Source organism: Pteropus vampyrus, unplaced genomic scaffold, assembly GCF_000151845.1.
Source record: "Pteropus vampyrus isolate Shadow unplaced genomic scaffold, Pvam_2.0 Scaffold238, whole genome shotgun sequence".
NCBI classification, from domain to species: domain Eukaryota; kingdom Metazoa; phylum Chordata; class Mammalia; order Chiroptera; family Pteropodidae; genus Pteropus; species Pteropus vampyrus.
The window spans coordinates 2258755-2267313 of record NW_011889019.1 but is presented as its reverse complement, the minus strand read 5'-3'; the positions used below and the strand labels follow the sequence as shown (position 1 = coordinate 2267313).

General features: G+C 39.8%; 1 protein-coding gene across 1 annotated transcript in view; it reads left to right on the top strand.

The window, feature by feature from the left end:
* CRTAC1 (cartilage acidic protein 1) overlaps positions 1-8559 on the top strand; it is a 144419-nt gene that overhangs the window by 18973 nt on the left and 116887 nt on the right. The window lies entirely within an intron of this gene.

Below are 8559 nucleotides of genomic sequence, written 5' to 3'. Positions count from 1 at the left end.
ATCCCTTACTTTCTGAGATTCAGAAATATCATCTGTAAAAATGGGGATGGCTATAATGCTCTCTCGTCCTGAAGCCTCAATAGGCTGTTGCATGTTCCAGGGCATTATAAATTCTACCAATTACATTATTATTTATTGAGCACTAATATGTGCCAGGAACTGTTCTAAGCCCTTTACATGCATTGCCTTATTTAATCTTTCTGACAACACTAGGAAGTATACTATCATCCCCATTTAAAGAAAATAAAATTAGGGTTCAAAGATGGTGAGTGACTTGCCTCTGTCAAATAAATAGTAAGTGGGTGAGTCAGGTTTTGAACCCCAAGGCTCCCTAACTCTAGACTGCAAAACTACATCATACAAAGTTTAGTTATCACTTCGAAAATCAGTCAATCAATAAAACACTACAGAGACCTGTCAGGCTTCTTCTGGGTGACACGAGCTATTATGGCAGCACTGAATGAAATAACTGGCAGGTAACATTATTTGCATGTAACAGTAGAAAGCATTGACCTTGGAACTGTAAGATCTGGTTTTAATTCTAACCATACCATCTAATAGTTTTGAACCTTGTGCAAGTTGCTTAGCTATGCAGCCCCACTGTCCTCATCTATAAAATGGGCCAACTGAATTCCCTCACCTATCGCACAGGGCAGTGGTGAGGACCAGTGGTGTTGACGTAGGAAAAGATACTTTGTAAAGTGCTTTTCTTCTTTCTGTGAAGAGTAGAAGGGACTACATTCCAGATGTCCTAAAAGCTACTTAGCACACCATCCAACAGACTTTATGGATGATGCAGGTGTTCGATGATGGTACTATTCAATATGGTATCCACTAGCCACAGGTGGCTATTGAGCAATTGAAATGTGACTGCTGTGACTGAGAAACTGAATTTTTTTTTTATTTTATGTCATTTTAATTATATGGCCACATTTAAATTAGCACAGTTTTAGGCTTTCAGAAGGAAAAACTAAAGTAAAACTAAAGAGTGGAGTGTGACAGGAAAAGGAAAAATAGAAATGGTTGTTACAACCCTTATTGCCTGAGGTGACCTGAGCAGGGTTGGGGCCAGGCAGCTTGTCTGTGTTCAGTTCTGTGACTGTCCAGTCACTCTCTTATTCAGAGAGAAGTGCTCCTGGCCCAATCCTGCCTCCCAGAGCTATGTGCTACTCAGCCCAAGTATCTGGTTATAAGACTTTGATGCATTTCTGAGACGTTCTGGTTGGCCTTGCCTCCTGCTAGGTGACACCAGCCTCCCTCTGGTAGGCTCCCTCTTGTAGGTCAGCCCTCAAACCTGAGGGCTGACAGAAAACAGAGAATAGCAGGGCCACCATCCTTCCCCGCTCCTAGGCCCTCCACAAGTTATCACTGTGAGCATGCTCACCTTTCATCTTGTATGATGGGCTTTAAGCACAGGTCTCTATCCCTCCCATCCTTCGATTGAGCACAGAATTGCCCCTGCATTTCCCAAGCTTGCAGCTTTTTTCTTTCCAAGTGCTGAGCATTCATTTCACCTTCCTTTTCAATGAAATCTTTTGCTCTTTCTCTCAAGAAATTTGCTTTCGTGTCCTCTTTGGTAGGGAAGCTAAACCGTCATTTGTAATCAGCCTAGAGTAGGTGTCTAAACTTGCTGCTTACTGTGGGGCCTGAGCCATTCAGAGCCATCCTCTTGAAACAAGAACGAGACCATCCTGCATCTCCATCCCGAATCAACCAGAGATTAGGGAAAGCCCATTGTCTCTTCTCCCAAGGAAACGGTGAGCCAGGCAGCCCCTATCTGAGAAAGCTTGGATTGCTGGGTGTTCTTCTGGAAGATGATATTTCTTATCCCAGCAAAGAAGTTACATGGAGGACAGGAGGACAAAATTGGGCAGCCTCCCAGCTCCAGGTCAGGCCTTCTTTGTAGATATTATAAAGCACTATGAATTCTCAATGAAAGACACGTTCTTATTTAAGTACCAAATACATTCCAAAGGCAAATATAACTTTTTATCTTCAGTTTAAGATGATTTGTCACTGTCTTCTTCTTTGGACTGGATAACCAGGGGTTGACTATACAGACATATTTAAATCGGGACCTTGGGAGATCATTTGGTTCACTCCTTGCCTTCAAATAAAGCCACACCTATAGTTTTTGGAGGCTGCAGTTATTTAGAGCCTTCCATGAGAATGTGTGCAATCTTTTTTGTAATCTAGCTCAATTACTTATGTCAAGACTCTATTTGACTAATCTGAATCCCTCATCGTAGAGCTTAATAAGCCATTTCTTTTATCTTTTGTTTTGCTGTTGCCTGTGAAGATATAAGCCAAGTGGTCACCGTCCTTTCAGATAATGAGTACTAGGGTCACTCTCCTCCTTTCAGTCCCTGTGGACTCCCTGGCAATATTTTTGACTTTGACTTTTATTCTATTTCATCCACCTTACACCCACATTTAACTCTGTTTCCTTCTTCATTTGATTGTAGGCTCCCTAAGAATCATGTAGCAGGAATTGAAATTTTAAAAAATTGAACATGAATGCTTTTACCTGAGGCACCTGCGGTCCAGCTCATGACAAGCCCACTCTCTATTATCTTATAGACCTTTCCTTTAGCTGGCCCCTGAAGGCATTTATGTTTTCCTCCTGGGATAATGGCCAGCTCTTCAGTTTATAAGGCGCCCTGCACTTGAACTTGTCTTGGATTTGTTGACCTTGTAATGTGTCTGACTGGAGCCCTGTTGCTTTGAGTATTTACTCTTTGAATAGGTTTGTTTTGTTTTGCTTTTTTGGTATCCTCGTTCTGGGTATTGATGGCATTGATTTTGGGCATGTTGCGGGCGAGTTTGTGTTGTGTTTCTGATTCTTAAGTTAATTGTGATGGAAGGCATGTGTGTGCATCTGACTCTGGGAGGAGCAGAAAATGACCGCCCTTTGTTCTGAGGGGATGGGGGAGGGAATGGGCCAGCCCTGCTCCTCTGCCACAGCTGGATGAGTGCCACTGCATGTGGAGGGCTTATCTGTTAACCGGCAGGTGCGTGATTGCAGTCTGCTTCCAGTCTCCTCCCTGCAGGGTGAGGGGAGGATTTGATCACCCCCAGAGACAGTCTGTGCAAGCACAGAGCGTTAAGGACCTTCAGGACTGGTTCTCTGGGTAAATAGAAAGCCCAGTGGCTTCCCTTTTACTCAGTAGAACTAAACACCCAATCTACAGTCTCCTGTAGTCTGGAAAGGAATTCCTGTTGGTGTCAATCTTACAAAATTCCTTTAGAGCAGCTTTTGTTTCCTGGGATATCCCCGGAGGTCTGAGATAACCACTCCCCCTCCTGCCTCTACCCTGTCAGTTTCCAAGAGGAGTTTTGCTCAAATGGAAAGACTGTAGTGGTTGTAAAGTTTAAATCACGATTTAGGTCAGTTTTTCCACACAAAGAGCATTCATTTGATAAAATCTTAACGCATTCTTCACACTGGGAAGGATTTCATTTAAAAGAATGCTACATGTCGCAAAGCCGTGTTTCATTTTTTCTTAATTTTGCAACTATGTCAGAAAACTCTTTTAATTTTCTAAAGTTAATTGAATTATTTAAAAGGCAAACTGTATTCAATTGTCGGATTTATCATAATTACATAAGAGACATTTTTGCCACTATAAATAATAAAAACAAAGATAAAGAAAGAAATCTTTACCTATGATTTAATCAAAGCAGCATTTATACATTTTATTTTAAGTATATATAGATACATGTATTGCAAAAAAAAATTCACGCAATATAAATAAAAGTAAAAATCCATCTTTAACAACTCCTACCCTACTCCAGTCTCATCCTGGTCCTCTCCCAGAATAACAATTATTTTCACTTTGGTGTTTATACTTCTAGAAATTTCTATGTTATATATATATATAAAATCTATAATTTTTAGTGGAACCAAATGATACATATTGTTCCAAACTTGCTTTTTTTCACTGAATAATACATTCATCATTCAAATATATAGATCTAGCTTATTTTTTTAAGTTGCTTAGTGTGAATGTACATTTGTTTTGCCACTCTTCAAGTGATATTTAAGCTGTCTCTAATATGCAACCATTGCAAACAACACTATACTGCATATCTTTACACATATATACAAATATTTCTCTGGGATCGATACTCAGAAGAAGAAATGCTGAGAATGATATGTAAGTTTCAAATCTTAATATATATTACCAAATTGTTTCCAATCTCAGTCTTTTTCTATTTATTCATAGCCTAGAAATAAAAGGTGAGCTTTAGGGTTATTGAATTAAACAGCCTTACATAGGCTCCAGGGTCTGAACTTGTATCCAATAATTCAAGAAGGAAAAAAAGCAGCTCATTCTAGATCTGCAAAAGAAGCTTCTGCTATTAAAAACTGGATTGAGGAACTTCAATACTTTCTATTCAAACTGCTAGAAGGACTTCCTCTAAAGCCTTCTCTGCAAAAGTATATTTCTTAAATGGGTCACCTTTAACCCTGAGATTCATTGTTGTCAGTATCATGGAAGAATGATTTCCGGGTGCTGGCTCTTCTGCTATGGTTAGGCATGGACTGCCCCTGATTTGGGGTACTAATAAGACATGAGCTGGAGCAGGAGCCAGGGATTTTTAACCCATTCTTAAAATTCTTCTAAAATGGTTACTCAGCATTGCATGGCAGGTTTTCCACCCTCTCCCCAGCCCCTGGGCAGGCATAAACAATGAGCTAAAATTCTACCCTCCACCCCAAGTCACATACTGTTCTGACAGCTCAAACACCTGAAGCCCCTACCTTAGCCACACACACCTCCAGAGCAAGACATCAGAAAATATGGTAGGCAGAATAATGGTCTTCCAAAGATGCCCATGCCCGAATCCCCAGAACCAATGAATATGTTGTCTTACATGGCAAAAGAGACTTTGCAGGTTGGCTAAATTAAGGACCTTGAGATGGGGGAGATTATCCTGGATTTTCTGAGCAAAACCAGTATAATCACAGGGTCCTTAAAAGTGGAAAAAAGGAAGCAGAAGAGGAGGTCATAGTAATGTAATATGGGTAGGACTCAACCCATCATTCCTGGCTTTGAAGATAGAGGGAGGGGCCACAAGCCAAGGAATGTGGGTGAGTCATAGAAACTGGAAAATGTAAGGAAATGGATTTACCCCTGCAACCTCTACAACAGAATGCAGTTCTGCCAACACCTTGATTTCAGCACAGTGAGACCAAGAACTGTAAAATAATCAATTTGTACTATTTTATACCACTAAGTCTCTGGTAGTCTGTTACAGTAGCAATAGGAAACTAATCCAGTAAGTAAAGGTTGGGTGCTTGGTGTGATTTTTCAAAAAGGTGATGGCCATTACCTCAGAGAATTTTAATAGTGTTATTTTAATAACTTCACAGGAGTAAAATAAATAAATCATCCACAAGCATATTATTGAATAAAAGAATATATTTAAAAGAAATATACCACCAACAAAAGTAATATTTTTAACCAATGACAGTCCCCTGTTTTAGGAACGTGTGCAGTTGTGGAAAGAATCCCTAACAGCACACTTTGTTCCTTGTTGACTATTCATATTAACTCACCCTGCAGCTCACTGTTTAACACCCAATACCAGGGATAGTTGGAGGTAGAGAGTGATTCAGAGCTTTTAAAGAGCTCACTGTCCTTGGTGAAACAAACACACCCAGACTGGGTGAGGTCATAAGTGACCTCATCCCCAGTGAGATGCAAGCAAGGAGGTGTGAATAGGATGGGAGTACTTCTGCGTGAGAACCATGAGCATGGCCTTGGACGGACAGTAGCACACAGGTCTGCTTAACCAGGGGCAAAGGCCTCTCTTCAGGTCAGGAGAGTTTTAGGCTTATTTGGATTTTGTTGTTTGTTTATTTTTAAAGTAATTTTTTAAAAAAGCATTTTTAACAAAAAAACCTGATTTTTACAAAGTAGTGAAGGGTATTTATAAAAAGCCACTCCAAAATAGTAATATAATTGAGACACTAAAATTGCCTTGCTGAAAACAGCAAAGCTACTTTTAGTAGTCTGAATTTTTCATCCATTCAGAAAGTGGATGTCGGCCCTGTCTCCAGGCACTTTCCTTTGAGTCTCTGTCTTCCCATTTTTTTAAAGTGGTGGGCTGCCTGGAAGGCCTTGTCCTCTGGTCCCGCTCCAGGCTCTTAAAGAAGGCGCAGGCGCACAGCAGGCTGGAGCCTAGGCGGACCCTCCCCAGCCTTACAGCTTTGCAGCCCCCCGGCCTTCTCCCCCGGCCCCTCCCTCCTCCTCCTGCCCACCCCCGTCCCGGCCTCGCCCCAAGCATACCTCACAGTTCTCTTTTCCACTCCCAGAATCGCTTATGTTGTGGCGGGCCGATCTGATCCCTGCCTCCTTCTCCTGTGTTTTTCCTCATACGCCCCTTTTTTCAAGTCCTGCTGACCTGGTGAGTCACTTTCTTTCAAGAATGCTGTAGTTATGACCTTAATTTTCCCTCTGAAGAAGCAGTTACTTTTGAGGTGCAGGTATCTAGGAAAACACGATGGAAGGATATGAAGAAGCTAAAACATCATTTGCCAGTTCAAATTTTTGCTGTGTTGTAACCTGTTTACCTTCACCTATTTGCAGGTTAGTCATGAAGAGATGGAGGGCAGATGAATATATGTCTTGTATTTGACTTACATCATCTTATTTTAAACCATCACGGCAGTCCATATGATATGTAGTATTTAACTGAATCTAAGTGAAACATTTTTTTTCACATTGTCACATGACTAAAATTGGGATGTGACCTACAATTGGCAGCTTGCATTTAATTAACAGTTATTTCTTTCTTAGAGGTATATAAAATCATTGTGAGTCTTATCACCAATTACATCTTTGAGTTGATGAAAGCACTGTAGATAGTGTTGTTCCCATTTTGCAGATGTGGAAACTGAAGCTCAGAGATCTGCTGAGGGTCATAGAGATGGTGAAAGGTGTAACTGTTATTCTATATATACCCATTAAATTAAGTTTGTTAATTGTTTCATTCAAGTCATAATCTTTATTAATATTTCTTCCCTGTAAAGAATTGAGAGACTTTTTTTGAAATATCCCACTGTGGTAGTCCATTCTTGCTCTTTAAAGTAATTGATTAGTTGAAGGGATTTTTTAGTGAGGCGGGGGTGGGGGGGGCGGGGGGGGGGCGCGGAGGATTCTTGTTTTCTAAACCCCACTTTTTCCTCTACTGATTTGGGATTTATACCCTCTGCTTCTGTTCTTTCACTGGTTTCCTTTCCATTTTTATGATACATTTCTAATTTAATGAACTCTAAAATGATCTTAACCCCCTTCTGTAATAATGCAAGGTCTTTAGTACACTTTTACTGAACACTCCTTCCTGGCATATGTATAGTATTTTATTCTTGCCCTTTGTTAATCCTACCAGTTATAATTATTATCACTGTTATCTAAAGACAATGGTTTTTATTCATATCAATTGTTAACATTTTATTTGTTCATCTTTCCTTCTTGCATCTCAGAAAGACCTTCTGGGATTATTTTTCTTCTTTCTGATATACCTTCTTTAGATATTTCTCTACTGAATGCCAAGTGCTGGTAAATTCGCTCAGTTTTTATTTAATCTAAAAATTTATTTATTGTATCCCATTCTTAAAAGATAAATTTTCTGCATTCAAAATTTTAAGGTAACAGGTATTATTCCACTGTCTTCTGGTGCCATTTGTTGCTTCAGATGTCTCATATTAGTAATGTCATTCCCTTGTAGGTGATCTGTCTCTTGTCATTTCATCCTCTTTTGGAATTTGTAGTTTCACTACTATATGTATAAATATGGATCTCTTTTTTTAAAACTAGCTTGTGCTTCCTGAATCTGAGGATTCATGTTTCTAATCAATTCTGAATAGTTCTCAGCCACCAATTTTTTAAAAAATCTGCCCTCCATTCTCTCTGCTCTCTCCTTCTAATACTTTACTCAGACATGTCAGGTTTTCTCGTTCTAGCTTCCAAATCTCTTAGCCATTCTCATATTATTTTATGTGATGCTACATTCTAGGTAACTTTCCAGGTGTATCTTATAGTTCACTAATCCTTTCTTCCGTTGCATCTAAACTGTTGAGTTTCCATTTCAAAAACTGCTTTTCATCTCTAGGAGTTTCACGTGGTAATTTTTTTTTCAAATCTCCTTAATCATTTCTGATAGTATCTTGCTGCTTACTCATTTTTTGTGATTTCATCTTTTGTTCCTTTCAACATTTTCTACATACATACATACATACATACATACATACATACGTACATGTCTTTGACAATTCTAATATCTTCATTCCTTGGGAGTTAAATATGTTCTTTGTTTCTTCTGATGCTGATTGTTCGGGGTGTCTTACCTCCTTATTATATTTGCTTGCTCTTAAAATGTGGAAGTTCTGTGGGCTTAAATTTGAGACACTTTTTTACCAGAAAGGGTTTGTACCCACCAATTCCGAGGGCCCAGGGGTCCTGCTGACCTGGGAAGACTCCAGCTCTCTCCAAAGGTCCTGGCTTATGGGAGGATTCTGAGGTTCAGCATCCCCGCCATGCTCAAGGGTTG